The sequence below is a fragment of the Lipophrys pholis genome, assembly GCF_963383615.2.
Source record: "Lipophrys pholis genome assembly, chromosome: 5".
NCBI classification, from domain to species: domain Eukaryota; kingdom Metazoa; phylum Chordata; class Actinopteri; order Blenniiformes; family Blenniidae; genus Lipophrys; species Lipophrys pholis.
In genome coordinates, this window is record NC_137628.1 from 20,383,777 (window position 1) to 20,391,366 (window position 7,590).

Here is a 7,590-nt window from a genome sequence, read left to right on the forward strand (position 1 = left end):
GCTTCATCGTGTCAGTGACCTATTTCAGAGCTTTGTTGTGGCTTGTTTTTAATCAAAACATGGATCATTATTAATGCATATACTGAGTACATATTAATCATTCTGCTGCAGCTCTCCTGTAGCACACTACAGCAGCCACTGATGTGGAGGTAAACGCTGAGGAACAGGCTGTGGAGGATCACAAATACAAAATGTTTTTGTAGCTTATGGAACTTACCAGAAGAGTCAGGAGGGGGCTTATCATAGTGTGGAAAACAAAATAAAAAATCATGGTGAGCTTTTTTGGAGCCAAATGAACCTCACTCCTCTGCGGGTGAGAGTACAGCTGGAGAGATTATCCCGTCCAACACGCGTCATCAATGTCGCCTCACAACAGGCCTCCAGTTGCTCTGTATGTTTTCGTGTGCATGTGTGTATTCACTTCAATAATCGGCCCGGTTGGAGATGGCGGGCTGTATGAACATAAGCCGACCTGGAATTTTCTCAATAAAAGGTCTAATCTGCCAGGGAAGCTGTACAATGTTAGGAGTTTCTTTCTTGTTGTTTCCTCATTCTTAACTTAATCAATTTGCCCGCACGCCGCACCAGTTGAAAACGTTTGGGGCAGATGAGACTGAAAGTGGCTTCACGATACAGGACCTTTAGTATTTGGAAACAAGGGTGAAATCATGTCAAATCTACTTTTAAACTAAAAAATGTTTCACTCAGGGTGAAATGTCAGCTCAGCACTTAATAGGTAAACTATAGAGCTGGAGCAGTGAGGTGGCGAGCACCCAGACCAGAAAAGGGTGAAACAGTAACTATCACTATGGAGGGAAATGTGTTTTTATTCATCTGAGGACAAATTACAACATACTCATGTCTCAGCAACCCCACCCCCACCCCCCACCCCCCCACAATACAACTTCTTAACAGGAAGAAACCTCCAGGAGAACCAGAGGTGGCAGCGGTCTGTCTCAACCTGTCGGGTAAGGTGCTCGAAAAAGATACACAAAAAGGACAGAAAGACAACCATCAAGGAAATATCATGTTCACTTTTCACGGGCTGATGGTGCTAGGAACTGGTTCTGCACCACCTTTGAAAAACGGAAAAAGATTAGACAGCACGAACTACAGCAGGGAGACATGCAGTGGTGGCATATAAAGTACGAATAAGAGAAAAGGCAAAGTTCTCCCTGAAATCTAAACCCAGAGCAGCACTACTGAGACGACAGTCAAGGGAGAGAGGAGGAAGGCTGTGTGACACGTCTTATTGAAACGGGTACTTTCTAGCCTCATATTAAATCTCCATCTCTGCTATCCTCCTGAATTCAAACTTCACAGAATAAAAGTCTGAAAGTTTTGACTCCAGTTTGAGTTTTGAAGCTTTTCAGGAGGCCAGCACTCAGAGCCTGCTGCTAGTGTGGAACTAACAGCTGTAATCAAGCCTGATTGTTGGGAGCTTGTTATGTTAAGATTTGATCAATAAAGTCTCCTCTAGGTTTAACAAGAAAAAAAGACTTTTGTTTCACGACTGACACGTCAACATTTGTTAAATATGTCGAGGGAAAATATGTATTCTCTTTGTTTGGTATTTGTAAAGTTTGTAAAAAAAAAAACTAAAACGTAGGTTTGGAACATGTTCCATGACAAGAAACTGCCCTGTAATGGTTTCTGAAATAATACCCAATAATATAAATCAAGAATTAATATAGAAGCATTTTGTTGCATTTATTCAGAACTCCCTCGGGTTTTGCTGAAGCCAATCGGCTGCTGGACAAAAGCAACAGATACTGCTGGGGACAGACCGTAATAATTCTTCATGTGTATATGAGTCTGTGAGAGAGTTTTAGTAGAGCTGATCAGACCCCTCTCACTCACTAAGACACAATTAGAATCTATTAGTCCCGCATATTTCACATCCACTTACAGTACATAAGGCTGTGCTTTAGATTGTGTTGCACGGTGGAGAATGACGCTTTTGTGTAAAGTACAAGGTCAGAACAACAGAAGAAACCCTGCTGCTGCATCACAGCCAGATTTTTAACTGATCTTATCCAGATACTTAATATGCAGAGGAGGAATAATGTCAGTCTATCAGATTAAAATCAGTAGAATCCCAATCAATGCCACAAATATTATATCGCAATCATGTCTGAGAGACAAGTGCTGACTGTTGTCGTAACTTTTAGTTCCAGAACTGTAACTGTAGGAATTCTTGAGTTTGAAGCCGAGCTTTTACGTATTGAGTTTGTATGTTCCTGCTTGTGTTTTGTCCATGTACTCTAGATTCCTCCCAGTCCTAAAACATGCATTTGAGGCTAATGGGTGACCCTGAATGACCCGTAAGTGTAAATGTGAGTGACTGTGAGTCTCTCTCTGTATTTGTCCTGCGATGGACTGGCAAGCTGTCCAGATTGTATCCTGTATCCGCCCATAATAAAACATCACAGAAGATTGATGTATAGATTCTCTTTCTGCACTTAGCCTGAACGTGACCCTCGGATGATTTTAGAATAAATCGTTGTACGTAATTGCACCGTTATTAGAAAGTGGATTTTGTCCTCAAACTGTCATACTTTATTGCTGATTTATGTCCTTCCAGGACGAGCATTACAAGCGTGCACAGTCGCATCCTTTAGTCTAAATTTTCATCATAGATCCAGTTCACAACAATAGTAGCACAAGCCAAGTTTTCCTCCTTTCTCAGTTTTCCCCGCGGTTTGTGTGTGATGCCTCTATCGAGCCCACTTGTTGCAGGTGAATAGCGACACTGCCTCGTGTCTTTGTCTGCCATTGTTGTGCAGCACAAGAGTATCAGCAGAGTGTTTTCCTGGGAATCTGTGCTCTGCGTGTCTCAGGTCTCTCTCTCCATTGTGCAGTAATGAGGGCAGGGTCTGAGCCGCTTTTTGTGGTGAGAATTTGCTTTTGTTTACACCTTGTGAAAAAGGCAGCGTGTGCACATCTGCAGGAATCCGTCTGTGTAAACTGAAAGTTTTAACGGTGTCATGAATCATAAATTAAGTCAAATTCATTAGGATTTTAGGGGAGTCGGTGTACACACCTGGACAGGTCCCCAGTCCATCAAAGTACAAGTTAAGTATGTATGGCGTTGGACCAGTAATACACCGGTGGTGTAGTAGTTAGTACTGTCGCCGCACTGCCTGAGCTCATGTTTACTTTCAGGTTACGGACTGTTCCTGTACAGAGTTTGCATGCTCTCCCTGTGACATGTTTGTTTAGGTTCTTGGTTTCTCCATATTTCCTGTTGGTTTTCATGTGTGCTCATTTGTCTGACAGCGTTCGCCCCGGCCCGGATGCACCGTTCCTTTAGTCCTTTTCCGATTGGGTCCAGCACCGCACCATGAAGCAACTATAGAAGTTAGATGAATGTTTAGTGTGACTTAACTTTTTAAATTCACTCTATGTTAATTTTTCATAAATCTTTTCTTTTTTGTAAAAATTCTTTTTACCACTTTTATCAAGAAAACTGTGGGAATTCACTGTGACAGACCCAGAAATAATCTCACACAAATCTACACGAAAATACTTATTTTTAACATTTAATTTGGCACAAATTCAAACTAGCAATGCTTTTTTTGGCGAGGCAGTTACATTACCCTCCCTGTCTGCAGACCTATTGAGCTGTCAGCCAGCCATAGCACCTGGATTATCAAACAATTCTTAGAGTAATTCCTACTACAAGTATGTCAGTGTTTTCCTCTGATGTCATTTTATTGTTTTAAACTCTTCTCTTTCATTTATTCTAATCCTTTTTCCTTTTATCAATATTTTATTTGGTTTTTGACCTGCCAAGCCTGTATGGCGAAGGTGAGGAGGGAAGGTGTCGCAGCATAATTCAGTGATGGTTGAGGATCACCTGAAAAAGCTTTAACTATGAACTTAATCCAAAAGGATGGTTTTAACCTTTATCTTACAACAGTTGGGTTTTTTTCTGCTTCTTTAGCTTAAACTCGAAGGCAGTTGCACAAAAGAGCCTGAGTGTTAAAGGTCATGATGAGTCGGCAAACATGAGCGAAAAGTGAAAAAAGAAAGTCAGCATAAATGGTCCAAGTTGAATTTTGTAATTATTTCTCATTAACTCGGAGAGAAGGTCAAACGATCATTTCTTATTGCTTTCTAGTTTTTTTTTATTTATTCACAATCCTGACAATTGCGCCATACACATTTTTTCTAAGTTGGATTTAATATATGATTCTGTATTGTTGGATAAAATCCATTATTCCAGAGGGGATAAAACCAGAACATGCTCTTGCTTATTCACAGGGGCCATCAGTTGAAAGGTGTAATTGTTCTTTTTAACTAGTCAGTGCTGGTAGACAGAGTTGCTCAAATCTTGTGAATGACTTGAAATATTACTTGCATTGACAAAACAGAACACTCCCAGGGATTTAGATATAAACCTTATGACCAGAACCTCAGAGGAGTCACCCACGAGACGTAAACCTCCAGCGAGCCTCGCCAAGCATCACACATTTCATCTTAAGAAAGAAGCTCAGTAGAGTCAAGAAACACACTGCACTCAACTCTGGCAAATGAGTACAATGTGGAGAAAAGTGGAGCTTCTCTTTACCTGAGGCCCCCTGTTATCTGTCAAACACTGGTATTTACCGATGACCACTGATGACTGGAGCAAGTGGATGAATCCAGCGGGTTTACAGAAGCTTCTGGGGTGTTCAGAGTCACATTTAAACACTCAAGGAGGATCATGCATGAGGCATCTGACTGATCTCAAAAAGAAGCTTCATTTTGGTGGTACTTGATTTGAATATAAATGTGTTCAATAACAATTGAATCATTTAAATCCCATAACTAAAGAAGACAGCCCTAAACATTTAGCTGATTGTGCAAAAGGCGCTTGTTCAGTTCGGAGTAGTTGAGTACCCTCGAGTGTGTCACCTGATCGCAGCCTGAATGAGGATGAATGGCACTTGTTCAAAACAGGGACACTTTGTTAAAATGGCTGCACACACAATTATTTCCATGCTCAGGTAAACCTACACCGGGTGGTAGAAAGGTTTTTATGGTAGCCAGTAACGACGACTCGAATCAAGTACTGATTCATGGTTTTGTATTTGTGATGCTGAAATAGGAGAGGTCACCTGCAGAGGCTTTACTCCCCCGTTGTATGTGCACAGTTTATTCAGGGCCTGTGAGAGCTGTTAAGTAAGCAATAAGCCAAATGTATTGAGCAACACGTTCAGTGATCCGACCTCCTCCACTGCCGGAGTTCAGCTGCTGTGTTGAAACATCATTTCTTTGTGTGAGCGCGACTGACTCAATCTCAGTTTCCTACACACACACACACACACACACACACACACACACACGCGTGTGTGTGTGTGTGTGTGTGCATGTATATATCTTATCTGAAGTAAGCCTGTCTCTCAGTGAATACATGTTGTTATTTTTAAATAGAAATGCAGCACCCTTTCACTTCTGTTCTCATTCTGGTGGTTGGCCGATTGTCAGTGTCTCTCTGTCTCTCTCCGTTTCTCCTTCTGTCTCTGTCAGTCTCCCTTTCTCTCCTCACTCACATCTCCTCGTCTCCATGACAACCGGCTGTCACAAAGACATCGCTCGCACGACGCACCTGAGAGCAGGAAGAAGGAAGTGCACGGTCCCGCCCACGCTAAACTCTTCAAGGAATCCAGGTAGGCAAATACACACACACATATACAGTATACACAGAGCAAAACACCCACAAATGCACTTACACAATGTTGGATGAGGGGTGAACAATGGAGCTCTGGAGTGTTGAAACAGATGTACGTGATCAAACAAGAGAATTAAGAGTGTGTGGGGAGGAACAGAAGTTCTGTGTGAAGCAGGAAAGTTGGAGCTACCAGTTTAGCCAGTCACATATCCTCACTGTTTTACTTTCAGTTCAGTTTTTGCAGCCGGAGCCCCTTCAGCAAAGGCGGGGAACTATTTATCTTGTCTCAAAGTTTCCGATTTCGGCTTGCCGGTCAGATGTGTGCCATGTTCACGCTGACAGTTGAACAGGAGAAGTGTGAGAGGGTGTGTGAGTTGTTATTATGAGAGGCTGTCATTACAGAGGGATCTGCAGCCTGTACGTCAAAGGAGTGAACCATATAGCACAGAGACAGCATGTCATCGTGACCTCCGGGGCACATGTATTTGTGAATGAGCGAAGGTTGGTCTCTGCGTGACCAACGGTTAATGAGCAAGTGTCGGATGTGGATTGCCGATCATGTGGTGATGTGAGGTTTTGAGCAAGGTGTGCGAGAAACTCCTTCAGAGGAATGCTGCTCTGGCTGCTATGATTCAGGTCGGACTGTTTGCACCCACACACACACACACACACACACACACACACACACACACACACACACACACACACACACACACACACACACACACACACACACACACACACACACACACACACACACACACACGCAAACACACACTCACACACACACACACTAGGATTGGACGAAGCCACGAGAGGATAGCATTTCCCATCCGGAATGATAGGCGGGAGCGAGGGAGGGAGGAGGTGTGCTGGGGGTTTGGGCAGTGAGATTCTGGTTTGGTGAGTTTTAGTAGCCGGCACTGTGTACACCATACACAGATAGAGACGGAGGGAGAAAGATACGAGCAGCAAGAGAGACACAGAGACATTAAATGAAAGCTGACAGAGGACAAGAGTTGGGAGGAGACGGACAGCGAAGCTCCTGCAGCAGCAGCACCTTCGCTCTACAAGCTTGACCTGAGCCCTGCGTCTGCTATGGTGTGCAGTGGAAACGACAGATTTGTGGTTCTGTTGGGATGAGTCTTCTTGTATGTGTTTCCTGGGATGATTAGTATGTTGGTGTAAGTGCTCAGAACTTTTTCTTTCTTTCATTTTACTCCCTCATCTCTCCCCCCTTCTCAGCTCTGAGGAATGTGGGGCTTATGTCAGTGAGAGTCAGGTACAGACTCACTAATTACCACTGCCCTTCCTCCCTCCATCTCTCTCTCTCTCTCTCTCTCTCTCTCTCTCTCTCTCTCTCTCCCTCCCTCCCTCCCTCCCTCTTTCTACCTCCTCCTTTCTCTCTCTGTAGCTCTTTCCTTCAACTCCGTCACCTCCTGCTCTCTCTTCTCTCCTCTCCTCCACTCGGAGACCTTGTGTGCTCCCCCCATCTCCTGTCTCCTGCTGTTACGTCTACAAGTGCCGTCGTGACTGGAGCAGAGGAGAGACAAACAGAGAGGATCTGAGTCAGGATCCAAAAAAACACCAAAAGGAGAAGAGAAACTCTGACTTGTCCTCTCCACCAGTGTGTCTGAGTGTGCGTGGATGCAGTGTGTCTGTTGGAGCTGTTGGAGATCTGTTCTGACTGTGTACTTCTTGGGGGGGACCTGTCATTGAAGACAGGAGGTGCCTGGACAGTGAACAAGAGGCCGGAGAGAACCTGACGGACGACTCAGCGGAGGAGAGAAAGCAGAGGAAGATGAGAAAGTGACAGGCTGGATCGTTGCTTTTGAATGGTGGCAAAAGAACCTACAGCGACGCCGTGATCACACGTCCCAACAACCTACAGGTCGGCTGCGAACTCGTCACGTGTCTGTCTGTCCTTCATTCTG

The 7,590-nt window shown here is 44.0% G+C and overlaps 1 protein-coding gene across 25 annotated transcripts in view; it reads left to right on the forward strand.

Moving 5' to 3' along the window:
* The first annotated feature begins 5,601 nt into the window (after window positions 1-5,601).
* Window positions 5,602-7,590, forward strand: part of rbm47 (RNA binding motif protein 47) — a 30,149-nt gene continuing 28,160 nt past the window's right edge. For 2 of the 25 annotated variants that reach the window (XM_080463924.1, XM_080463910.1), the window contains exons 1-2: window positions 6,445-6,757; window positions 7,378-7,547. The gene's annotated coding sequence lies outside the window, so the exon portion shown is untranslated. Of the gene's footprint in view, window positions 5,655-6,330; window positions 6,841-7,177; window positions 7,548-7,590 lie in introns of those variants that run through there. The other 23 variants (XM_080463937.1, XM_080463917.1, XM_080463925.1 and 20 more) reach the window with 20 other exon arrangements.